The following is a 26,320-nucleotide window of genomic DNA, read 5'->3' as shown; positions in this document are numbered from 1 at the left end:
TATGAGAAGGAAATGTTGGCAATACTACATGCACTTAAGAAATGGAAACCCTACCTAATGGGAAGACACTTCAAGGTAAAAATAGATCATGATAGTCTTAAATAATTGTTAGAACAAGGATTATCTTGAGAAGAGTAGTAAAAATGGGTCACAAAGATGTTGGGTTATGACTTTGAAATCATCTACAAAAAAAGGGAAGCAAAATGTTGTGGTAGATGCACTCTCAAGAAAGGATGAGGATGTGGAAGCATTATTGTGTGCCATTTCTATTATCCAACTAGAGTGGATAAATGAAACAAGGTATGAATGGAAGATTGATGAGGAATTGTGGGCACTCATTCAAAAGATACAACAAGATGGACTACTACATCTGATACATTTAGCTGGAAAAATGATTCGTTATCGTACAAGGATTGGTTATACCTATGTAAGAATTCCCAACTCAAACAAAAGATTCTTAGGGAATTGCACACCTCTCTCTTAGGAGGGAACTCAGGATTTCTAAAAACCTACGACAGGGTCAAGAAGGGTTTTTTTTGGGATGGCCTTAAATCGGATATTCAAAAGTTTGTCACAGAATGTTTGGTTTTCCAACAAAATAAAGTTGAAACAATTAAGACCCCAGGACTATTACAACCTTTATCCATTCCAAGCCAATGTTGGGAGGAGGTTTCAATGGATTTTATCACAGGTTTACCCAAGTCCAAAGGAAAGAGTGTTATCATGGTGGTAATTGGAAGACTTATGAATAATGCACACTTTTGTGCATTATCTCATCCATTTGAAGCAAGTACAGTTTCTACTACATTTGTGGAAACAATTCAAAAGCTACATGGAAACCTGAAGATTATTGTAAGTGACAGAGATCCCATTTTCACTAGAAATTTTTGGTCAGAGTTATTTTCTTGCCTTGGTGCTCAGTTAACTCACAACTCATCTTATCATCCTCAATATGATGGGCAAACTAAGATAGTAAACAAATGTTTGGAAGGATACCTTTGTTTCTTTGTATTTGATAAACAGACACAATGGGTCAAATGGTTTCCTCTAGCTGAATGGTGGTATAACACTTCCTTCCATATTACAACAAAAATGACCCCATTTATGGCACTTTATGGATATCATCCACCATCAATCACATCATATTTAAGAGAAAATTATAAGGTTCAAGCAGTGGAAGATCACATCGAGCATCAACAACAAGTTTTCCAACTCTTAAAGGATAACCTCACCTTGGTGCAGAATAGAATGAAATAGCAAGTAGACCAACATCGCAGCGAAAGGAGTTTTGATGTAGGTGATTGGGTATTCCTACGGCTACAACCATATAAACAAATGTCCGTAAAGTATTATGGTTCATACAAGGTGTTGCAAAACATAGGTACTATGGCATATAAATTGGAGCTTCCTGAAACTTCTCGAGTGCACCCAGTTTTCCATGTTTCATGCTAAAAGAAGGTTATAGGTGACAAGCTTCCATTTCAAACAATATTACCAGAACTTGACGAGGAAGAAAAAATCACATTGGAACTTGAAGCGGTCAAAGAAAAAATAACTCGACAAGTACAAAATCGATTAATTTCAAAGTATCTCATCAGGTGGGAGAACTTACCCATTGAAGATTCCACATGGGAGGATGAGAACTTTATACAGAAGCATCCATAACTATTCAATCATTGAGGAAAACACTTTTTGGAAGGAGAGGGGCATGTTAGGTCCCTATAATACTAGTGATTCCCCCATTACTATTGTCGTTGTATCTCTTATTTTTATTGTTGTGCCCTATTGTCCCCATATTGTTATTATTGTGCCCCATAAAATCCCTCTATTGTTATTTTTGTGCCTTTATATTATTATTGTTAGGTTGGCTTGGTTATATTGTGACGCCTTAGACTCATATATATAAAAAGGTGGTTTTTTCATTTGAATCATCCAAGAATTGTTCATTTGCGTAATGTAAAGGAGGTTGCCCCTCGAAGAGGCTGAATTCTAAGGTGTTGATCTATCTTTTCTATCTTTTTGTGAGTTGGTTTCATAACAGTATCCTTCCATTAGATCAAGACTTCCAAGATAGTGCACTAGTGAAGAAAACACTTGTGTTCTTCCAAAAATTCCTTGAGTTACAACCAAATGGAACCATTCTCATCCAGTTCGAGAAGTCTAGATTGAACTCTATAATTGGAACCAACCACTTTCTTCAAGCAAGGCACATGAAAAATTGGATGGAACTAAAAATGGTTGGGAAAATCCAATTTGTAAGCCACTGGGCCAATACATTTGAGTATCATATAGTGATGAAAAATTAGATGTTAATTTTTACTGGCTCTTCTCCTTGAGTGATATCTTATTATAGAGTTGGAGATGTAGGAAATATTTATCCCCTTCTTCAAAGTGGCATTCAAAGGAATGTTAATCAACATGTTGTTTCATTTTGTTTTGGGCTAAGAAGAAATTATCTTTGAGGGTACAAGGAATGTTAACCTAAGTTACCAAGGTTTTTCCCACCTCCTAAAGACTAGAGAAGCATGGTAATTAGGATATCACTGATGGGGAATTTTGTCCATGAACTACCTCAAAGGGGATCATTTGAGTACCAAAATTATAGGTGGTACTGTACCACCATTCAATCATGAATAACCACCAGACCTATTAGATATATCGATCCAAGGAAAAATGATGTAAATAAGCTTCCAAACACTTGTTGAATGCTCCTATATGACCATATATTTTGTAGTTTGTTGATGGTGCTGGCCCTGCCAACATGTCAAGGGGATCTCCCCAGTTATAAGTCCCAATTAGACCTCAGACCATTTGGTGTAGGAGTCTCAACAATTTGTTGTAAGGTAATGCCTGGACCGCAATGTTGCACAAACATATTGTTATAGACATATTTGGCACTGCAACCCCAATCACATATGTCCATAAACCAAGGGCTTCTAGGTCCCTAAAAGTGTTGTTTCATACCTTAAAGGATCAAGGTCAGTTGATTACATCATCTCCCATAAGTTCTCCATGAAAAACTCCTCAGAACTGGTCAAAACTGGACCATACAGACTGCTCAGTGCTAAGGGTGCGATGAATTTTACCTGCCACATGAAAAAAGTGCGATGCATACTAGAAAGCCCTTTTGTAGGGTGCAATGAGTGAGAGTAGACAAATGGAAAAAGCAGTTTGCTATGTGGAGACCCTGAGAATCTTCTAAAAGCTGCTCATTTGACACTTACCTCTCTGAATTCGCCCAGGGATGAGTAAGAGATCATGAAATCTGCAAGTGGAACCAAGAACTATTAGAGAGATGACACTAATAAAAATCCCAGAAGCTGACTCACCCCCCTACAAAGATCTATATATGGATCCCTCATCCCAGAGATCCAAAGGTTGGAATCTTGTATTTTGTAAGGAAGTGCTATTTGTTTCTGTGTGAAACATTGTATTGTTGGGTGATCTAAGCTTTTCATGAGGTGAAGAGGGCTTTCATGATGGGAGGATGGCACTGGGTCAGACCAATGGGTTGTAATCCTCTCTTCTACTACTTCTATCAATAAAGTTATTTGAGTGTTCCTCCATATTCTTGTATATCTCTGAATCTTGTATTGATATATGCATTTGTATGGTTAATATACATCTGATCCTATATTTATAAGTAGAACTTCAACGTAAATCACATAAAGGGAGACATTTGTTGATGCATTTCGAACCAACCAGTGTGGTTCATCATCAGGATAAGTTGAAGAAACAGATCCAGCTATGCATGCTAAATAGTATGAGCAGAGCTTCCAACGGCTATCTTGATAAACAACTATTTTTTACTCCAGGCCCAAAAAGTCAAAAAGATCAATTACTAGGAGTTAAAGAAATAATTATTTCGGCCCTCCGCTCTTGGGTTTCTTCTAGTTCTCTCTCCTCCCCCGTAGCTGTTCCCAAGTTCTCTGGGGAGGGCTCGGTTGGGCTTGGGCCCCTTCCCAGGTAGCTAGCTCATTGCGTCTCATTAATCTCTCCTTCTGAATGCGGTCATTGGCCTTCCCCAGCTTCTGGTTATACAGAAGTTTCTGGTGGTTCTCTCGTGGCTTATCCCCTCGATTCTGTAGATCAGTCAATCACCTAGCGATCAAACTTGTCTAGGCTTCCTTGTTCCACTGCTCAGGTTTCGATGGCTGCTAATAAGATTATCTGTGCTATGGCTCCTGATTTCGCGGCTCCTTCAGGCTCTCTAATTGAGCTTGGACGCAGTGGTGAGGATGTAGACCGGTGCGATAGTTTTGTCACTCCCTCACGCGATCATGATTTATTACTGAACTTTGCACGTTTTTCCCCAGTTCACCCTTCACGCAGCTGCTCAATCAACTGATGTAAGGATGCTGCTGATCAAGGTGAGAGTTTGGTTTTACATCAATGTGATCTGCTTGATTCGACTAAAAAGAACAATGGCACGGTGGATCAGAAGGACGTTAGATCTCAGGTTCATGTTTCGCTTCAGGACCGGTCTGGTGTTGGCGCTGACGAGATGAGTGGTTCGATCATGGCTCCATATGAACCTGATTTGCCTCAATTGCCCACGTGCCAATGGCAGTCAGTCGGCTGCGGGTCTAACGTTAACAGTCTTAACCTTTTGGCTTCTTATAAGAACCTTAATTATAATAGTGATGGTATTATTGATAATAATAAGTCGCATGTGGATTTTAATAATAGTTTGCTTCAGGACCGGTCTGGTGTTGGCGCTGACAGGATGAGTGGTTCGATCACGGCTCCATGTGAACCTGATTTGCCTCAATTTCCCACATGCCAATGGCGGTCAGTCGGCTGCGGGTCTAACGTTAACAGTTGTAACCTTTTGGCTTCTTATGAGAACCTTAATTATAATAGTGATTGTATTATTGATAATAATAGGTCGTGTGCAGTTTTTAATAATAGTTATAATTTCATTAATAATAAGAATTCATATAAATATATTAATACCCATGAGAATAGGAATATGGACAATAATTATTCCAATGATAATTGTAATAGTTTTAATAATAACGATAAAAGAAAAATATTTTATATAATAAGAATAATAATAGTAGCATTGTAAATAATTTTTGTTCTAATGATAATAACTGTAATAATATCAATTTGTATAATAATAGTAATTTACCCCATGAGGGTAAGGATTTTCTTAACATTGACAGTGTTGATTCTAGCACCCAGAACTTTAAGGTTTTTGGTGGGAATCTTGTTATTCTTTCCTCTTCTCCCAGGAATAATAAAGTTATTAACGTTTCTAGCTTCTCTTTCTCCCCTTCTGTTTTTAGCCTTTTAGGCAAGGGTTTAAACTTTTCCCTTGCCCCTAGAAATATCCCGGTGGACGACATTATCTGTGATGTGGAGAACGGGATTAGAGATCTTCCTGATAAAATTAAGGACACGATTAGGCAAGATTGTGTTGTCGTCCTTAGAAAAGCTAAGCCCCCTCGGAAGAACCTTAGCAATGAGGAATTCTCTGACCTAAAATCCATAAATCAGAACAAAGATATTGCAGTTCTAAAGGCGGACAAAGGAGGAGTTACGGTCATCCTTAACATGGATGATTACCGTAGGAAGATGTTAGATCATCTTCACAATAGTGGCAATTATAAAAAACTACCTAAGAACCCTCTGAAGAAGATTTCGAAGACTGTGGCTCTCGCCATCAAATCAAATAGCTTGATGAGTTCCCTATGCCACAAGCTCATCGAAAGCAATCCCATTGCTCCTAGGATCTATTGGTTACCAAAGATTCACAAGGAAGGGGCTCCTCTGAGGCATATCGTCAACACCATTGGTGGTCCAACCTATCTTCTGGCTAAGTTCCTTGGCCGCACTGAGTCCTTTGTGAAAGACTTATCTTCCTACGTTGAGGACATCAAGGATATTAAACTTAGCCCTGAGGACATTCTTGTCAGCTTTGATGTGGTTTCCCTTTATACTTGCATCCCTATAAAGGAGGCCTTAGAATTAATCTTTCGCCTAACAGATCCCGATACCGCGCATCTGGTGGAGATCTGTCTCACTTCCACTTTCCTTTTTTTCGAGGTTGATTTCTTTGAACAGACTTGTGGTGTTGCCATGGGTTCCCCTCTTTCCCCTATTGTTGCTAATCTTTTTATGGAAGATTTAGAAGCCAAAGCTTTAGCCTCGACTCGTCTCCTTCCCAAGCTTTGGAAAAGGTATGTGGATGACACTAATGTCATCTGGCCCCATGGCCCAGAGGAGCTGGAACACTTCTTTAATCATCTCAATAGCCAATCCCCTGCCATTAAGTTCACCATGGAAAAAGAGGTCAAGGGTTGCCTCCCTTTCCTGGATATTCTTATATCCAAGAATAAGGATGGCTATCTCTCCCTCTCTGTGTTCTGAAAGGAAACACATACTGAGCAGTATCTTCATGCAGATTCCCATCATTTCCCTGCTCAGAAGATGGGTGTTCTTAACACCCTCGCTACTCGTGCCCTGAGGATTTCTGATAGTGAGAGCTTTGATAAGGAGAAATCCCATCTCCTTGATGTCTTTGTGGAAAATGGATATAGTAGATGCCTAGGTCAGAAGGCTTTCAGTAAAGCCTCTAAAAATGCGTTAATTAAGAAAGAGCCTAAAGAACGCCGACTAGGTGTCAATCTTCCCTATGTCCAAGGAACCACGGACAAGATTGCTCGGATCCTTAAGAGGTACGAGATTCCCTCAACCTTTAGGCCCCTCAGCACCATCCGCAATTCCCTCCGATCGGTGAAAGATCCCATTAACCCTAAGGACATGAAGGGTGTTTACTTGATCCCTTGTTCTTGTGGGACCCCCTATATTGGGGAGACAGGGCGTTCCATCCATCAGAGGATTAGTGAACATGCAGCTGACCTAAGACATGGGAGATCCAAGTCGTCAGCTTTGGCTGAGCATGTAGAAAATACCAAGCATCAGGTGTGTATAGAGGAGGCCAGGGTTGTCGCCAAAGTTGCTAAGTTCCATCATCGTAAATTCAGGGAAGCTGTTGAGATTGAAAGAAGGTCAATCAATCTCAATAGAGATGACAGGTGGAAGATCAGTAGATGTTGGATCCCCGCCCTTTCAACCTAGTCTCTCTCTCTCTCTTTCTCTCCCCCCCCCCCCCCTTTCTCATCTTCTTTACTTTCGTTTGGGTCTGTCCTTCTTCTTTTTTAGGTGCTCTTCTTCTTGATAGATTTTAATAAATATGATCTTATTGATATCAAAACCATTATATATTATTATATAATACTTAATTAACTAATTGATTAATTAATTAATTAATTATTTTATTTATTTATTTATTTTAATTTTCATTTATTTAATTTATTTTCATTTATTTACTTATATATATATATATATAGTATATATTATTATTATTATTATTATAGGATTAATACTATATAATTACTATATATAATTACCTTCTGAATAATTTATAAAGTAATATTCTTTATCTAATTAATTTCCTTTAAATGTATATATAACTTTTAACCGACCAATAAGTTACCACCATATTAAAATTATTTCTTTTATAAGTTACTAGTTATTATAACTAACTAGCCCCTTTATATTTTACTTATACCCATTATATTATACCTTTCAACTATCTTGTATTATTTTTATAAATATTTTCTCTAATAAAATTTAGTTACGATAACTAACTAGAATTGCCTCACATATAATTATTTTATATATATATATATATATATATATATATATATATATATATATAAATCAAGTCTTTAATCTAACCAATTCTTATTTAACTATTAACAGAATTAACATATATAATTATTTATTTTATAAATATATATATCTATATATATATATATATATATATATATATATATATATATATATATATATATATATATATATATATATATATATATATATATATATCAGGTCCTTAATCTAACCAATTTTATTAAACTATTAACAGAATTAACATATATAATTATTTCTTTAACTCCCAGTAATTGATTTTTTTGACTTTTTAGGCCTGGAGTCAAAAATAGTTGTTGATCAAGATAGCCGTTGGAAGCTCTGCTCAGACTATTTAGCATGCATAGCTGGATCTGTTTCTTCAACTTGTCCTGACGATGAACCACACTGGTTGGTTCGAAAAGCATCGACAAATGTCTCTCTTTATGTGATTTACGCCGAAGTTCTACTGATAAATAACATGGATCATAGAAGCCTCAATTCAACAATTGATCCTATATTGTTTATGGTTATAGATCTCTATGCTTTGATGGTATTATGCTACTTTGACTCTATAGGTGCTCATTAAAACGAGACAAGTAAGGAAGAAGTGGTAAAGTTCTGTCAAAGGGGAAAGGAAACAAGCAAGGAGCCAAGAAAAAGACTGAGGTTGGTACTCTCTGCTTCTTTCTCATCTATCTCTCATAAAGGAAAACACAAGTGACTTTAGTTTGTTTGTTTCTAAGATAGCTACCCGTCTTAGTGGCATTAGCAGCTCTGAATGGACACTAGTTTTCCTGATAAGAAAATGTCGACTCTGCTGGGGAGTGAATAGTTTGATTTCTTGTTTATATTTGTTTGCTTTATAAACTACAGACGAAGCCTGAAGTTAAGCCAGCTAGCCTTCGAACTAAATTTTCTATGCAAGTGCAAAGTAGATCAACGCTACTTTAGTCAATCTCTGGGTTTGTTTATGAACTGAACAACTGACTTGCAAACATCCTAAGTGCCCTGGTGGTAGCTCAAGTAACCCCATTAGATCAGCCCCTATACTTTGTGTTTACTACCTATCATTAGCTCAGCCTAAATCCTTGAACTAAGCTGCAAACTGTGACCAAAGACCAAGTGAAAGTCTTGTCCCTAGATCATCGCACTATCTCCTTTTGACATTCTGGATGAATCGTACCTCCCATGTTCAGTAGGTGGGATGAATCCTTCTTTCCCTATGTTACAGGTGTGATGATCAGAGAAGACTGTTTCTGCCTCCAGATTTTGTTTCTTCTTCATTGTCTTCAGCTTTATTCAGGAGTTTTGTTGTCTGTGATCAGTATACCACTATTGAAACTCCCTTCCTTTGCATTATTCAACCTCCATTGTACAAAGAATTGTGAATGTTTTTATGTATTTTTCACCATTTACAGTTCTCCTTTACAAAAAAGTAGCTTAATCGAACTGTCATCTTTTGATTTGAAAGTGTCGCAAGTGTCATTTTCAGTCAAAGAAAAGAATCCTACTCTTTTTGATGGTCGATTACACTGTTACTCTTGTATTTGATTTGAATTAATAATATTTCAAGTGTCGAAAGCATTTTTCAAATTGAAGTTGAAAGTGTCGTCTTAGCCTTCCGTTTGTTTTTTGAATTCGAAATCGCAAAGTAGTCTTCCTTTCATTTTTTGAATTTAAAATCGCAAAGTGTCGTCTTCGACTTCCTCTCATCTTTTGAAGAGAAAATTGTTAGTACTGTCGCTTTGAAAGAAAAGATAGTTCACATTTGTACTTAGCATTCTTTTTGTCATTCACACATTAATAAAGAAGAAAACAAATACATACATGTGCATTTGCATTTACACTTCTTGTTGATTGTGATTTAGGACAGTGCATCTAGTGTGTGCTCTCTACTCTATGTTGAAAGAATTTCACTTCTCTTTCCTTAGTAGCTAGGATTTTCATTGCAAAAAGAAGAGTAAACGACTGTTTATCATCATAGATTGCATATTTAGGGATTGGATATCTACATCACGCAGTGAACCTTAAAGGCAAACTTCTTAAGAAATGTTAAAATTAGAAACCAGGGAAAAACTTCATGTGGGTCATCTTATTCATGGCTAATAATATTTTTATTAGATTCCTCTCGTCGAGAGGTGTAGGATTGATATAAATATCATCCAATTCCGATAAGTATTCATGGAGATATGAATTTATTTTGATTATGGAATTATTATCAAGCTGACCTACAACTCATGTAGGCTCAGAAGCCCAACAGTCGCATCTATTCACCCACCAACGTTGTGTATAAATGTAAGAGGACTTTTCCTCATTTGGACTCACTCATCTCATCACATCTCTCTCTCTCTCTACTGCACAGAAATGAGTCTCTTCTCTACTGCGCTGAAATGGGTCTCTCTCTCACACATGTGAAGCCAGAAGCTGTTGAATTTGAAGCCGTAACTGCAGAAGTAAAGATTGACTTACATGGACTAGAAGATCTCCTCTTTGGAACTTCCCTATAGGTTCATCTAAACCTCCTCTGAAAGCCACAACTTTTGGTGGTGGAATGAAGTCAATCTGACGAACGGTTTGCAAGATATCGACTGTCCTTGTTTGAAGCTGGAAACTACTGAAACTAGAGCTGCAACTGCAGAAGTAAAGATTGACTTGCGTGGCCTAGAAGATCTCCTCATCTGAACTATGCTGTAGGTTCATCTGAACCTCCTCTAAAAGCCACAATTTTTGGTGGTGGAATGAAGTCAATCTGACGAACGGTTTGCAAGATATCGACTGCGCTAGTTTGAAGCCAGAAACTACTGAAACTGAAGCTGCAACTGCAGAAGTAAAGATTGACTTGCGTGGCCTAGAAGATCTCCTCATCTGAACTATGCTGTAGGTTCATATGAACCTCCTCTGGAAGCTGAAACTTTTGGTGGTGGAATGAAGTCAATCTGACGGTCAGTTTGTGAGATATGGTCTGCCCTAGTTCGATAATGAAGCCGCTAATGCTGATGCTACTGATCTAGGGTTTGCTACTGCTGATATGAATCAGATTTATTGTACTATTTCTCTCTGCTAAATTATTGAAGATAAAATAAGATTTGATCAAAGGTTTTCCCCACACATTGTGGGGTTTGTCCCTGGCTAGCCGCCACATCTTGTGTCTCTTGTCTTGGCTTGTTTTCTGTCGATCGTTTAATGTTCTATCTGCACTTTACTTTATGTACATGTGATTGTTAATCGGTGAAATATAATAAGAAAAAGAAGTAAACTGTTATAAGCATAGAACATACCATAACTTAACATGGTATCAGAGCTGAGGTGAAGACAAAGCCCGAGCAAGAGCAAGAGCAATCATTGAAGAGAAGATTGGCAAGGCTATCCTAAAAGAACTATGGGGTCCTCAACACTCTTTCCTGCCGAAGACAAGCTCCGTGAGAAAGTTGACTATCACGGATGGAAGATGTCTATCGATCTAACCCTTGAAGATCAAGGAGTGCTGGACCATGTAAGAGGAAATATTGTTGAGCCTTCATCAAATGCATCTGCTGCTGCCTGGAAAAAATGGAAAAATGGAGAAGTCAAAACAAAGAAGATAATCCGGGACTCTATCGACAAGCGCTTGGTGGCCTACATCTCTGATCTAGACACCTCCAAAGAAATCTACGACAGATTGGTGAGTTTATTTAAATTTAATGATGCAAATCAAGTTTTGTTTCTTAGAAATAAGTTGAGGGAAATCAAGAAGGGTAAAGATGAAAGTATGCAAGCATACTTCTTAAGAATCACCGAGATCAAGAACGATCTCGTATCTATTGGGGAAACCATTACTGACAGAGAAATGGCACTCACAACTCTCGGAAGATTACCATCTGAATGGTATGTGTTCAGGACTACTCTTCTGAACAATAATGCAATTCCTAGTTTCGAGGAATTAATGGCTAGATGCATTCAAGAACAAACAAGGGTAGAAGAGCAGGAAATGCCCTTGCCTAAAGGTCCTCCTGCTGCCTTTTCTTCTCATGCAAAGAGAAGAAAGGACTCACACCGAGACGATGATCAAAATCCCTCTGATGGAAAATCAAAGGAATGACAAATTCAACAACAAAGGTAAGAGGAGAGCTGGAGATCAAGGAAGAGGACAACCATTCAAGAAGGCTAGAAAGTCCAGGATGTATTAAATGCACCTAACCTCAAAAGGAACCTAGTGTCCATCTTGGCAATGGAAGACAGAGGCTACAAGGTAACCTTCAGCAATGGCAAGGTATGTATATGGAAAAATAATGTTAAAGATGCCTTTACTCTTGGGTTTAGTGTTGATTCATTATATCAGGTTGATGGAAGTCTGATAGGTGTCATGTCTTATGACACATCTCTTCAGTTCGAACTTTGGAATTAGAGGTTTTCCCCCCTTCATTATAAAGCTATACTCGGTGTAAGACAAATGGTGATAGGGATGCCCGAATTTTGAGTAGAGAAAGAAGGTGTATGTCCAGGATGTGACGAAGGAAAGCTCAAAAGGGGACCATTCCCCTCAAGCCAAAGCAAGACCTCCGATATATTACAATTTTTTCACTTAGGCATACCTGAGGTTGGCATTAAGAGGGAGACTACTACACCACATAATCCTAAGCAGAATGGTGTGGTGGGAAGGAAGAATCGCATGATGATGGAAGCTGTTCGGGCCATGCTACATGATCAAAGACTTCCGATGTTTCTATGGGCTGAAACTACAATCACCGCTGTATATGTACAAAATCGATGCCCTCATCAAGCATTGGGTTCTAAGACTCCTGAAGAAAAGTTCACCACAAGGTGAACAATCTTCCGACTTTGAGGAGCTCTCAAGAAGCCGACACCGGGGAACCGAAAGAAAAGGATGATGAATAAATGTCTAATGCAGAAGAACCCATGGATCTGATTGATTGTCATCCACATGAGCCTTCCTCTTCTAGGAAGAGGCCTTCATGGCTTAGGGGGATACTTGATGATGCTGAAGGACATGCTGTACCCTGAGGAACCTTCCGTCAAAGTAAGAAACTTAACAGGTATCAGGGATACCTGACCATCATGAGCACGATCATACAAAATGAACCTTCATCATTCTCAGATGTCATCAAGCATTAACTATGGAAGGATGCTATGACCATAGAATATGAGTCTATTATGGAGAATGATGTCTAGAAAGTAGTTCCTAGACCCTGGACAAGACAATTGTTACTTCAAAATGGCTTTACAAGATAAAGCATGCAACAAATGGAAGTATGGAAAAGTATAATGTTCATTTTGTTGCTCGTGGTTTATCCTAGAAGGGAGGTATAGACTATGATATTTGAACCTGTTGCCAGATATAAGACCATCCACTTGATCATAGCCCTTGTGGCCTCACAAGGATGGAACCTACATCATATGGATGCTAAGACCATGTTCTTGCATGGTTCTATCAAAGAAGAGGTCTATGTGGAGCAACCTGAAGGATTTGAGATTTATGATTGAAAATCTCATGTATGCAAGTTGAAGAAGGCTCTCTATGGGCTGAAGCAAGCACCCCGAGCATGGTATGGGAGGATCGATAACTACTTGATGAAGCTGGGATTCACTAGGAGTGAAGCTGATCCTAACCTTCACTTTAAGGTTGAAGATGACAAGCCTCTCATACTGGTGTTGTATGTGGATGACCTCTTTTTAACAGGTGCAAACCCTCTCATTCACAAATGTAAGATGGAGATGGTTTCTAAATCTGAAATGAAGGACCAAGGACTTGAAGTGTGGCAGAAGCCAAGGGAAATTTTCCTATCTCAAGGAAAATATGTGGTAAATATATTGGAAAGATTCGGTATGATGGACTGCAAGCCTGTGACTACCTCGAGGATCTTAAATTTTAGAAGTTATATGGTAGTGATGTCGGACCAGACTTGGGAAATGCCTCTGAGTTTCAAAAACTCATTTGCATTGATGTTCTTGGTGAACCTCTGTCTGAACATATGTTTTGCAGTTAGCATTGTGAGCTCATATTTGTTTGAGCCTCACTGGATTGATGCCAGGAATCTTCTGAGATGTCTTCAGGACACAATCTCTCATGGATTAAGATACACTGTCGGAGATGTGATACTACTTGGATATACTGATGTTGATTGGGCAGGCAGTGTGGTGGACCGTAAGAGCACTTCTGGGTACTGTTTCACCTTGGGATCTGCTTCGATATCCTAGATGAGCAGGAAGCAGAAGTCGGTGGCTTTGAGCACCGCCGAAGCAGTGTTGTAGATCTAACCCAGAAATATTATAGATCTGATATGAAAATACATAACAATGCAAATAAACCCAGAAATAACGGGATCTGAATATAGATAGAAATGATTCTCTTTATTATCAAAACCCTTAAGGTAGGGCAACACCATACATTCACTCCTTAAGGAAGGAGAACACTCCACAAGCCATATGCCTGTTCATACAAGAATACTTCTCTTCATATCTCTCCATGTGGAGTCTCTAGCCTCTATATAGGCCTCATACATACAATACCATGGGTCATTACCATGGTTCCCTCATACCATCAACTAATACCATGGGCCCATTACATTATTATTAACTACTTGTGGTCCCTTACATGACATAGGTTAACCACCTTATTTATTACTATGGCCCATCCCATTATTACATTATTACCTTGGGTACTTCTCTTGGTACCCCATATTATCCCCCCTAGGTATATAACATTCCACCCCCCTAAGCATGTTTCGTCCCCGAAACATGTGAAGAACACAAATAATAAGATCTACTCAAAAGAGTAGTCCACAGATACCATGCACGTGCATCTAGCCATCCAAGAGAAAGGTGAACCCTCGATCTCGCTGGTGCCTTGCTCGCTTGAGATGGAAGTTGACCATGGCAGCTCTTCTGTGTTGATGTGTAGTAGGTGGATCTAGGCTCCTTGCTATCCATCATACGGGGGTTGTTGTCCTTGTGGCTAGTTGGTTGCCATCTTGTTGGTTGTTTTCTTGCGGGGTGATGTGGGTGATGATATGTTGAAGTTTTAACCCACGGTGTCTTTTTCTTTAATTCACCCCGCTATGGTGCCTGTTGTCGTGGCTTCTTTTCTAATATGACTTTAACCACTGAACCCTCGTCAGATGTGTCAGCACCTGTAACCTGTTCTGCTTCAGCCTCTGTTTGTGTTTGATTGTCGACCATCAACTGCTCATCATCTGATATGTCAGTCCCTTGAACATCTTCTGCTTCAGCCTCCATGTGCTCTACCTGTTTATGGATGGAAATATCCTGTAATGTAATTTTCTTCTTTTTATACCATAGCTTCAGGAATTTCTTCTGCACATTAATATTGATAGTACCCACGGATTCCATCCAAGGGTATCCCAAAACAACATCCATGTTATCCATATCTGAAGCATAAAAATCACCATGAAACACATACTTATCCATAGAAAGCTTCAAATCCTTATAGATTTGAACATCCTTATCATCAACCTCTGTATGTTCAATTTGTTTTGCTGGGACTTGCAATTTCTTTGCCAAGTTGACATTTATAAGATTTTGTTTGCAACTCGGATTGATAGACACAATGATTTTCTCCTTCTGAATCAATCCTTGAACCTGAAATACAGAGATACCAACCAAAAATAACCCTTTTGGTTCCTTGGTTTCCTTCTTTCCTGTAAAAATAAAATCTTTGCTAGGCTATGTGTCTGTCTGTGTGTGCTTATCCACAAGTTTTGATTTACGGTCAAAGCGCTCTATAAGAGCTTTTTTGAAGGCATCCCAATTCTGAAAAGGTCCATTGCAATGCTGATGCCATTCCGCCCATTGCCATCGTTAATTGTCCAGGTAACTGGTCCCCTCCATAAGCTTAGTCCAATCATCTAGGATATGATTCAATCTAAAATACTGCTCCGTTTGTGCTATGTTGACGTGTGAGAACTGCCAAATTTATACAAGTCCCTCGAACTCCGATCTAGGCCCGCCATCACAAAAATATTGGTGAAAAATCGAAATGGTCACAGATCTGTCAATATTTCTCAGAATCTCTATTATAACCTGTTTTTAGAAATGGAACAACCACTCTGCATTTGCCCATGTGGTAGAAATCTTGATCCAGGCACTTGAAATTTCAGATCTGCGCTGCTACTATCTCGCCGTCACCCAAACTTTCTGCAAAAAGAACTGATTTTAATTCAGCGATATCTCCCTCATCTGGACTCCGATTCGACTGATTTTTTTTTTGAAATAATGTGTTTTTTCACAAAGATTCCAGATCTACAATTAGATATTGCAGATCTGGCACCAAGACTTCTAGATCTGCGCCACAAACTCGTTGTCCTGAAAATTGTCTGCAACCCCACTGATTTTTAAATCAGTGATATCTCCTTCATCCGGACTCCGATTCAACTAATTTTTTTTTGAATTCGACTATTTTTACACAAAGAATCCAGATCTGTAATTATATTTTACATATCTTGCACCCAAATGTACATATTGACCTGCAAAGTCGCCGCCCCCGAAACCCTGCAAAAATTAAAAAAAAAAATCTCCACGGTTTGCCCAAGAAAGTGCTCTGATACCACTTGTTGTAGATATAACCTAGAAATATTATAGATCTGATATGAAAATACATAACAATGCAAATAAACCCAGAAATAACGGGATCTGAATATAGATAGAAATGATTCTCTTTATTATCAAAACCCTTAAGGTAGGGCAACACCATACATTCACTCCTTAAGGAAGGAGAACACTCCACAAGCCATATGCCTGTTCATACAAGAATAATTCTCTTCATATCTCTCCATGTGGAGTCTCTAGCCTCTATATAGGCCTCATACATACAATACCATGGGTCATTACCATTGTTCCCTCATACCATCAACTAATACCATGGGCCCATTACATTATTATTGACTACTTGTGGTCCCTTACATGACATGGGTTAACCACCTTATTTATTACTATGGCCCATCCCATTATTACATTATTACCTTGGGTACTTCCCTTGGTACCCCATATTATCCCCCCTAGGTATATAACACCACTTGTTATAGATCTAACCTAGAATATTATAGATCTGATATAAAAGTATAAGATAATGCAAATAAACCTAGAAATAATATGAAATGATTCTTTATAGATCAAAACCCTTAAGGTAGGGCAACACCATACATTCACTCCTTAAGGAAGGAGAGCACTCCACAAGCCATATGCCTGTTCATACAATAATACTTCTCTTCATATCTCTCCATGTGGAGTCTCTAGCCTCTATATAGGCCTCATACATACAATACCATGGGTCATTACCATGGTTCCCTCATACCATCAACTAATACCATGGGCCCATTACATTATTATTAACTACTTGTGGTCCCTTACATGACATGGGTTAACCACCTTATTTATTACTATAGCCCATCCCATTATTACATTATTACCTTGGGTACCTCCCTTGGTACCCCATATTATCCCCCCTAGGTATATAACAAGCAGGACATATTGTTGCTAGCATAACCTCGTGTGAGGCACTCTAGTTACAAAAGCTCTTCAGTGAGCTATTTGGATTTACATTGGATACCACTGTGATTCTCTGTAACAACCAGAGGTGGGATTCGATTATTGAGGAATCCCGTATTCGTCAATTGCTCCAGCAGATAGACATCATCTGGGATATGGTAAGTTGATGAGCAAGGACGCTCCATCACATTAAGATGATGTACAGGTTGATACACCTTGTCAGAGCCCCGAGGAAAGATCTAATCTGTGATTTTCCCAAACAACTTGGAGTCGGCAAGAAACCTTTGTACAAGGGTCCTGCATGTTGCATACATTGAGCTCTGGGAGCTCTGAGGGCTTGCGGTTCCTACTGGAGCAACATATGACCACAGGGTGACTCACCCTCCCCTGGTGGTGCACATTGGAACAAGCTGATTCTCTCTCTTGTGGGACAAGATGATTCGCTCTCTTGTGGAACAGGATGATTCGCTCTCCTGTGTAGCAGGATGATTAGTACTCCTATGAGGCCTGGATTGATGTGTTCTCCATGGCAATTGTAGCAGGATTGATGTGTTCTCCTGTGAGGACAGGATTGATTATTTCTCCTGTCGAGGCATCCTACCCATGCAGTCCGGGACTCATGGGAAGTACCTCTCATCTGATCAATGAGCAGGGAAATGAAGTTAGGGACCATAGTAGTACCGATGGATGCATCGTTGTATCTACTGTACTCCCTACGCTAGGATGACCTCCATTGATTTGGGATCAATGATACTAGTCTGGGACCAGTGGTAGGAGTTGTACCATACTATGACGCTGACTTCGGGTCGGTTGAGACTGGTCTGGGATTAGTGGTACATACTCTGAGACTGACTTTGAGTCAGTGGAGGATGATATTGGTCTGGGACCATTGGAGTTGTACTCACTATGACGTTGACTTTGGGTTGGTTGAGATTGGTGTGGGACGAGTGGTACATACTCTGAGACTGACTTTGAGTCAGTATGATACATCCTCGATCATTTCTTCTTCTTCATGATTAAGACAAAAGCAGAGTAGAACAGAACAATGCAAGAGCAGAGTAGAACAGAACAAACAGTACAGATCAGTGTAGGGCAAAACAAGACAAGGCAGAATAGGCAAAATACAGCAGAGCAAGGCAAGGGTCAGGCTATACAAGGCAGTGCATTTGATGGATGAATAGTAACGACCGATAGACAGATTGCAGATGAAGTTCTCCATGGTTGAGAGGGAGTGTTAAAATTGGAAACCAGGGAAAAACTTCATGTGGGTCATCTTACTCATGGCTAATAATATTTTTATTAGATTCCCTCGTCGAGAGGTGTAGGATTGATATAAAGATCATCCAATTCCGATAAGTATTCATGGAGATATGAATTTATTTTGATTATGGAATTATTATCAGGCCGACCTACAACTCATGAAGGCTCAGAAGCCCAACAGTCGCATCTATTAACCCACCAACGTTGTGTATAAATATAAGAGGACTTTTCCTCATTTGGAATCACTCATCTCATCACATCTCTCTCTCTCTCTCTACTGCGCAAAAATGAGTCTCTTCTCTACTGCGCTGAAATGGGTCTCTCTCTCACACATGTGAAGCCAGAAGCTGTTGAATTTGAAGCCGTAACTCTAGAAGTAAAGATTGACTTGCGTGGCCTAGAAGATCTCCTCTTTGGAACTGCGCTATAGGTTCATCTGAACCTCCTCTAAAAGCCTCAACTTTTGGTGGTGGAATGAAGTCAATCTGACAAACGATTTGCAAGATATCGACTGTCCTAGTTTGAAGCCAGAAACTGCTGAAACCGGAGCTGCAACTGCAGAAGTAAAGATTGACTTGCGTGGCCTAGAATATCTCCTCATCTGAACTGCGATGTAGGTTCATTTGAACCTCCTCTAAAAGCCACAACTTTTGGTGGTGGAATGAAGTCAATCCGACGAACGGTTTGCAAGATATCGACTGCCCTAGTTTGAAGCCGGAAACTGCTGAAACTGAAGCTGCAACTGCATAAGTAAAGATTGACTTGCGTGGCCTAGAAGATATCCTCATTTGAACTGCCGTGTAGGTTCATCTGAACCTCCTATGGAAGCCAAAACTTTTGGTGGTGGAATGAAGTCAATCCGACGGTCAGTTTGTGAGATATGGTCTACCCTAGTTTGATAATGAAGCCGCTAATGCTGATGCTGCTGATCTAGGGTTTGCTACTGCTGATATGAATCAGATTTATTGTACTATTTCTCTCTACTGAATTATTGAGATAAAAGAAGATTTGATCAAAGGGTTTCCCCACACATTGTGGGGTTTGTCCCTGGCTAGCCGCCACATCTTGTGTCTCTTGTCTTGGCTTGTTTTCTGTCGATCGTTTAATGTTCTATTGCACTTTACTTTATGTACATGTGATTGCTAATCGGTGGAATATAATAAGAAAAAGAAGTAAACTGTTATAAGCATAGAACATACCATAACTTAACAAGAAAGATCAACTGTAAAATAAATTCAATGAACACAAAAATTCTTTGGAACCTAACACACAACATTTAGAAGTCTAGGCTAGAGACATATTCCAGCATCGTAAAGCCTGGTAACTATCACTTTCATCGTAGGTTGAGTGATTCCTCCTCTTTGAGACGACAAGTGCCAGTACGGACTTGTGCTCCCATATACCATCGATTATATATTGGGAGACCACAATAGGCTATATCCTTTATCCTTAGGAAGTCGTGTTTGCCACCCTATCGATCGCAATGCACTAAACACAACATTCGGGAAGATTGACCGCCGTACCATAAAAAGTATTCTGCAGTTTTGCAATTGGCTTGATAATCCCTCTGTCTAGATTTCTAGAGTAGTCTCTTTCGCTCCTTTTCAAAATCCTTAAAGGAAAAGGTCCATTTGAGCACTTGTCACTTCAGGCTCATTAAAAATTGAAGGCGACTAGAGTCATCTTTATCTTTTTCTCGACTCTTAAAAATTGAAAAAGCAAGTTGTGTTAAAGCGTCATAAAATTTATTTTAATCGGAATAATGTCACTGTTCCCTCGTTGATCTTAGGTTGAGAAAATAGAGTCCACCAATCAAGGATTTCCCCTTGGGGGAAATCCTAGTCCTTTACCCTCTTGGGGAGATGTTGGTGCTCCTCATATGGCCACATTGTCCCTTCCAGGACTGACAATGGGCTTGCCAGTATGGCTCTTCTCAACCTCTGTCGTTCAAACATCATGATTCCTGAGCAATCAAACTAGCAACCAAATGATACTAAGGTTACCCCCCAATCTTTTGCTTCATTTGTTTCTCCCTCTCCTTCTTCCTCTTCGCTTGGTGAAGCTGGTAAAGCAAGGACCAAGTAACTGAGAAGAAGAAGAAAGGGAAGGAGAAGAAGAAGAAGAAGCCAACGGTGAAAGGGGGCAACCAAGCATCATCTAGAAAAAATCCACACACTGCACCATCCAAACCTAAATCTCCATGTGTCATTTACAAAGCAGACCACTATCATCGAGATTTTACTTGCATCCCACGGATCTTAAGGGACTGGTCTCCATGCTTGCACAATCTGATGTCGTCAACCTCTGACAATCATGTTGAGAGTACACTGTCAACTAATGAAAACGAAGTCAATGGATATAAAGGAAGATATAAATTTCCTTGTAGGTTGTGTGAATGCGATCATGCCATCCACCATTGTCCCTTCCTAGACGAAGCTAGAAGAGTCTTGGATAACCGTCTTGCTTCACTGCTACGGCTTCCTCCTGGATACAAGAAACTCTTGTCGAGTCCATCACTAGTTGAAAATCCGACTGACACACCTTTGTGGTCAGTCGAAGCATCTATCATTGAAGATAAACCCTTTGACTCCATACTAGACCAAAGTCAACAGGTCAAGATGGCAGTCAACCCAGTCTTGTCTTCAGAAGGTTTACCTTCAAATGATACAGTCACCAAAGAGAATGAGAATGAAACCGTTCAAATTCGTTTTGTAAACACAAACTCCGATGAACATGGGGACAATCTACCCATTCCTTTACCGCAGGAAGGAAGTTTGTCATAGATGTGTCTGACTGTTTATTCGATCCCACCTCCAAGCAACCTAGTTGTTTCCTTCCACTGGAATCTACTAGGTAGACCCTGCCTACCATCTAATGTACCATTCTGAATCATAGTACAAGCTTATATAATGGTCATGGTCGGTAATATCATAGATGAAGGGGCTTCTGTGAGTATCCTTTCCTCAACTTCTTGGAAAGTGCTTGGTTCTTCATCACTTCTACCTGAGATGCAAAATCTGACAGGCTCTAACAAAGGAACCAGTTGACCGTTAGGGATCCTTCCAAATTTTCCTATAACTTTGAGAAGGAAAACCGTTTATCTGAATGTGATGGCAGTCCAAGGACCTTTAGATTACAATCTACTCCTTGGGTGTGACTACATTTATAGCATGGGAGCTATTGTTTCCTCACTCTTTCGAGTGATGTGTTTTCCGCATGAAGGTAGAATGGTCTAGCTCATAGACCAACTTTAATTCCCGGTTCACACATAGCTAATAGTCAAGTGCCATCCCTAATTGGTCTTTTTGCAAAAGGAATGTCTCATCAATCTCCAGTCCATCCACCTGATGAACGCGAGTGATTCGGTGATTATGACTGAAACCTAGGGGGCATGTGCCCTAGTCTACCTCGACAGAAAACCCCAGTTATAAGGTGTGTTTCTGCGTAGGAATATGAATAGTTTGACACACCCATACATTTAGGAAAATGGGATTAGACTGGAATGAGATACCTCCGTCAGAAGGTAGGCCTTTCCTAACAGAGCAAGTGTTTTGTCTACAAATTGAAGGGTAACCTGGAAACTCTACTTCATTATACCTGGGGGCATGCAAACCATTTTGCATGAAAGTGAAAAGAGACCATTTATTTTCTTAGTTTGTAGGTTTTTAATCCTTTAAACTTGTAGGATTGGTCATTCCTGTCTTACATAATGAAAGGATATAGAGAAAAATTTCGAATGGAGCAAGCTCCCTAAAAAATGAACCTACCGATGAGACATCCTTATTATACGACTGGAACGAGTAGTTTTATGCGAAGTTCAAGCTTGTTAAAAAACAAACCTAGCAATGAGCATATGTTCCACCAGAGTTTAAGCTCATTAAAAAATGAACCCACCTTTGGTAAATAGCCATTGAAATCACATAATTATCAGCTTTTAAACCTTGGTCGTGTTCTTACCATCACCTACACTCTTTTTTAGCCGATCATACGCCTCCATTTGATTGTTTACCCCTTTTGAGGAATAACTACGATGAGTGATCCTATTAGCCAATTTCTCTACACTGCCATGATTGAAAAGGTTCCAAACATTGCCTGGAACTAGTTGCTATCCGAAAACATCACTCGTTCCTCAAAAAACGAGTCTCCTTTAAGCTCTTTTCATCTAACTCGTAAAATATGAAAAGATTACTGAGCAATTGGCCTCTCCAGATCGTTAAAGTGATTGGAAGTGCCATCCCTCCTCTAGATTTTAATATTTTTGGACCTGAGGGATTATTACACAAAAATAACGAGTGTTTGTCTTGTTCGGCTCATTAAAACTATCGAAAAGTCATCCCTTTCACATTGTTTTATACTTTCTCAGACTTAAGGGATTATATTATGAAAAAGGAATATTGGAGTTTCCTTTCTGTCTCTTTTTAGAATCTCTAAAACTGAAAAGAACTAAGTTATCCTTATCATTAAACTTGTTAAAACAATAGTGACAAACTTGTCCATGCAGACAAGAGCGAGTCTCACTGTCGCTAGGCTCGTTAAAACATAGTGACGGGCATGCAAACCTTTTTGCATGAAAGTGAAAAGAGACCATTTATTTTCTTAGTTTGTAGGTTTTTAACCCTTTAAACTTGTAGGATTGGTCATTCCTATCTTACATAATGAAAGGATCTAGAGAAAAATTTCGAATGAAGCAAGCTCCCTAAAAAATGAACCTTCCGATGAGACATCCTTATTATACGACTGGCACGAGTAGTTTTATGCGAAGTTCAAGCTTGTTAAAAATAAGCCTAGCGATGAGCATATGTTCCACCAGAGTTTAAGCTCATTAAAAAATGAACCCACCTTCGGTAAATAACCATTGAAATCACATAATTATCAGCTTTTAAACCTTGGTCATGTTCTTACCATCACCTACACTCCTTTTTAGTCGATCATATGCCTCCATTTGATTGTTTACCCCTTTTGAGGAATAACTGCGATGAGTGATCCTATTAGCCAATTTCTCTACACTCTCGTGATTGAAAAAGTTCCAAACATTGCCTGGAACCAGTTGCTATCCAAAAACATCACTCATTCCTCAAAAAACGAGTCTCTGTTAAGCTCTTTTCATCTAACTCGTAAAATATGAAAAGATTACTGAGAAATTGGCCTCTCCAGCTCGTTAAAGTGATTGGAAGTGCAATCCCTCCTCTAGATTTTAATCTTTTTGGACCTGAGGGATTATTACACAAAAATAACGAGTGTTTGTCTTGTTCGGCTCATTAAAACTATCGAAAACTCATCCCTTTCACATTTTTTTATACTTTCTCAGACTTAAGGGATTATATTATGAAAAAGGAATATTGGAGTTTCCTTTCTGTCTCTTTTTAGAATCTCTAAAACTGAAAAGAACTGAGTTATCCTTATCATTAAACTCGTTAAAACAATAGCGACAAACTTGTCCATGCAGACAAGAGCGAGTCTCACTGTCGCTAGGCTCGTTAAAACATAGTGACGGGTTTGCTCGAAGGGAAAATTATAGAACAAGCATATGTTATCCTCCTCAAGCCTGAAAAAAATAAAGAGGTACTGGTCAGAAATGACTGGGGAAAATTGGAAAGACAACTTGAAGAAACTTTATTGGTAGCTGGTTGCACTTGAACATGACGCTTTCACTCCATCACCATGATTGAGTCAGGTTGGGTTATTCCGTTCACCAGTCATATCACCATTTTTCCACTGTACCATCCACTTTTGGGGTTAACACTACCAATCCGTTTCAGTGTCGCCGAAATGTTCAAGAGAAGTCACTCAGAGAATTCACCAACCCAGCTTGTGTCTCATCTGTTGCAATACCTTCATGCTTCATTCTTTCATGACCGCCACCCTGAACCTTGTATCATTAGATCATTTTCACTTGCACAAAATCATTTGCTCCATTCCGTGTCATAGATGTGGGATTCATTAATGCCCTCCTATGATGGGTCACTTCTTGTCGACATCAGCTCATTATCCAAGAAGTCGACCTAGGAACAACCCTTTCAGTACTTTGAAGCTTGCATGCCTCAATGGAAAGTTTCTCACTTCCAGCGATAGGTTTACATTAATGGCCTTCGACCGAAATATTTTGCATGGTGTTCGACATCGACTCACGTATTCACACCACGTGAATACTACTGCAGTACCTTGAGAGTCATTATCATTATCAGTGATTCCTCTCGCGCCTGTTAACAACTTACATCATTGGCTGGTAATCAGGCAATGTCCTTCTATGTTCGACGCCATAATATCTTTCCACATGGACCGACTTCTACTTCGAGCGAAGATTCAATGAGTTTTGAAGACCCCGGATCTAGTTTCATCCATCCAGGTTGCGATATATTCAGGAAAATAAAGACATCAAATGTAAATCATTGCTGCACAGATAATCATCCAAACCAAAGGATGATGGCTCTACCAGAATCATGAGTTTCGTACACAGACGGTTTTCTGTCCTATATACATGAAAATGAATTTATAAAGTTGAGCATGGGAATGCTCGCCTCAGCTAGATCATGAAAACATTATGAAGATACTATATTGTATTGTATCTTGTTATAGGTCACCTTCCAGTTCGAAAAACCTCGGATCCTCATGATAAAGCATTTCACCCGACATCAAAAAGATTTACGACCTCATGCTTTAGGGGGCAACTGTTATAGACATATTTGGGCACTGCAACCCCAATCACATATTTCCATAAACCAAGGGCTTCTAAGTCCCTAAAAGTGTTGTTTCATACCCTAAAGGAGCAAGGTCAGCTGATTACATCATCTCCTAGAAGTTCTCCATGAAAAACTACTCAAAACTGGTTAAAACTGGACCATACAAACTGCTCAGTGCTAAGGGTGCAATGCATCTCACCTACCACATGCAAAAAGTGCGATGCATACTAGAAAGCCCTTTTGTAGCGTACGATGACCGAGAGTAGACAAATGGAAAAAGCCGTTTGCTAGGTGGAGACCCTGAGAATCTTCTAGAAGCTGCTCATTTGACACTTGCCTCTCTGAATTCACCCAGGGATGAGTAAGAGATAATGAAATCTCCAAGTGGAACCAAGAAATATCAGAGAGATGACACTAATCAAAATCCCAAAAGCTGACTCATCCCCCTGCAAACATCTATATATGGATCCCTCATCCCATAGATCCAAAGGCTGGAATCTTGTATTTTGTAAGGAAGTGCTATTGGTTTCTCTATGTAACATTGTATTGTTGGGTGATCTAAGCTTTTCATGAGTTGAATAGGGCTTTCATGCTGGGAGGATGGCACTGGGTTAGACCAATGGGTTGTAATCCTCTCTTCTACTACTTCTATCAATAAATAAATTTGAGTTTTCCTCCATATTCTTGTATATCTCTGAATCTTGTATTGATATATGCATTTGTATGGTTAATATACATCTGATCCTATATTATTTATGGTTATAGATCTCTATGCTTTGATGGTATTATGCTGCTTTGACTCTACAGGTGCTCTTTGAAACGGGACAAGTAAGGAAGAAGTGGCAAAGTTCTGTCAAAGGGGAAAGGAAAAAAGCAAAGAGCCAAGTGAAAGACTGAGTTTGGTACTCTTTGCTTCTTTCTCATCTATCTCAGATAAAGGAAAACACAAGTGACTTTAGTTTGTTTGTTTCTAAGATAACTACTTGTCTTAGTGGGATTAGCAGCTCTGAATAGACATTAGTTTTCCTGATAACATGCATGTATGATAACTCTGTCAGTCGCAAGTGTGTGACCACTATAGTGAGTCAAGGAAGGTGAATGTGAGGTTCTAATGCATGCAAGGTGAGATGAGTGTGCCCCTTAGCAACCTATAGCAGTACTCAGCTGAGAAGGGA

This window comes from Pinus tabuliformis, chromosome X (assembly GCF_031772625.1).
Source record: "Pinus tabuliformis cultivar Carrire ecotype Pingquan chromosome X, CPIR1, whole genome shotgun sequence".
In the NCBI taxonomy this organism is placed as follows: Eukaryota; Viridiplantae; Streptophyta; class Pinopsida; order Pinales; family Pinaceae; genus Pinus; species Pinus tabuliformis.
The sequence above is the reverse complement of the archived record's forward strand: the minus strand, read 5'-3'. Positions refer to the sequence as shown.